At 31.6% G+C, this 1,882-nt stretch overlaps 1 long non-coding RNA gene across 1 annotated transcript in view; it reads left to right on the forward strand.

Annotated features, from left to right (window-relative positions):
• Window positions 1-1,776, forward strand: part of LOC111083738 — a 10,040-nt gene extending 8,264 nt beyond the window's left edge. Inside the window, exon 4 of the long non-coding RNA XR_002609215.1 lies at window positions 1,320-1,776. This is a non-coding gene — a long non-coding RNA (uncharacterized LOC111083738). The remainder of the gene's footprint in view (window positions 1-1,319) is intronic.
• The last annotated feature ends 106 nt before the right edge of the window (window positions 1,777-1,882 follow it).

Raw genomic sequence — 1,882 nt, forward strand, 5'->3', positions numbered from 1 at the left:
ACCTCACATTTTGAGAAGTTTATTTTATGCATTGTTTTCTCTTTTATGATGCACTTTACTAAACATTTGAATGCCTATTTCGAGTTTTGAGAAAAACTACCATCACGACCGTGTGTATTGTATATAAGCACAGACTAAAATATACAGACTTTAAATTCCATCCCACGTTTTACAGTTTATTACCTTGTGCTTCAAGTTTACAATTTATGACCATACTAGGTATATGTTATCATGTATAAAGGTCCCTAAAACCCAAGGGTATTTGGAGATTAGTCGGTTGACAAGTAGCTATTTTATCTCCATATCTAGCCAGATGTACAATTATAAAAAGACGTGTTGGAAAGAAGCATGGCATATCACAAGTTCATTCTATATAGAGAGGACAAGGAGGGGTAAATACCAATTAATTCTATAAATATTAGTTCTGTTAGCGTATGATTCAATGCCAACAGTGTAGCACGTGCTTCCCGTTGAATTACTTGAGGATATATATTGACATGTATATATGAAGTGAAAAAATATCACAATACACTATATAACAATAATTCTTAAAGTATGGTTGTTCTGATTGTAAGATTAATAGGAAGTGTTCATACTTGTATATATATTTTTCAGTTTTCTTGTCATATTATGGTATTTAGTATAAAATGAAAGAATACATTATGAGTTAATTGTTGTAAACTGGAACTCGGCTGACAGCACACATTATTTTATGTATAATCTCTATTGTTTATCCATAATTTGTGTTGTTAAGGTAAAATTGTTACAGTTATGATAAACATGGTATCTCATAGTGAAGCAAATGGATGTGATAAAACAATAGCTGACAACGCAAAAATATAAGTATGCATTTAATGTCAATCGTTACTGTCATGTTTTCCTAATGTTGAACAACGTGAAGCATTTGTATTATGTTTCCTTTGTGCTTTAACTTGACTTTGTAATGTAAAGATAGATTTATAATGTGTATATATGATGAAAGAATGTAGTATGTGGAGTTCGCCAGACACAAACTATCATGTTTTGTTTACACTAGAAGCTCCACTAGATACTTCTAGTAAATCAGGCTTTCCAATGAATCAATGTATAAATTAGTCTGTGGTATAAGTAAAGCCCCATAGCAATCAAACCCATCAGTCCTATCAATGCTGATTCTCCGTAGACTTCTGACTATGGATTATTTGTGTGTGCGTAGAGTAAGAAAGTTTTTTATATTTATCTTTACTGTCTTTCTCCTGGCTTGGGACCTTTTGACTTCCGGGCCCTGTATGACGGTATGTACGCAACTAATTTATAACAACTTTTTTTTTTCAATCCAGGTGGATACGATCCAGATTCAAGTAAGAGTGGTGAAATGATACTGACAGGAACTACTTATGTACTTGACCTCGACACGAAAGAATGAGAAAGTAAACGGAACATGATCTGTGCTCGAGCACACCATGGTGTTGTAACTATTCGTGGCCGTATTTATGTTATCGGTGGTCGTGATAGCACAGGGAGGTAAGTAACACATGCATGAAGTAAGACACAATATGTTATTTCTTAATCGTGTAAAAAATTACAAGTATGATGAGTAAAGTATTGATGGAAAATGTTCTTTTTTGTTGTTTTTTGTTAATCCCAATTGAACTGTATAGTAAAGACAAACATCGTAAAGTTCAACTGATTGTGTAAATAATTTACAATATCATGCATACTTATTACACCAGATTTTGGTTTTATATGAATGATGTTACGAACGTCAGTAAATGAAAGTTTGGTTTGTATTATGCAAAAAATAAAAAAAATAAAAGTTTTATTTCTTTAGCATGATTTTATTGTTTGTATATTACATAAAAATTATGATATTTTTAAACGGAATATTCTTTAATAATAGAGT

Source organism: Limulus polyphemus, unplaced genomic scaffold (assembly GCF_000517525.1).
Source record: "Limulus polyphemus unplaced genomic scaffold, Limulus_polyphemus-2.1.2 Scaffold10949, whole genome shotgun sequence".
Taxonomy (NCBI): domain Eukaryota; kingdom Metazoa; phylum Arthropoda; class Merostomata; order Xiphosura; family Limulidae; genus Limulus; species Limulus polyphemus.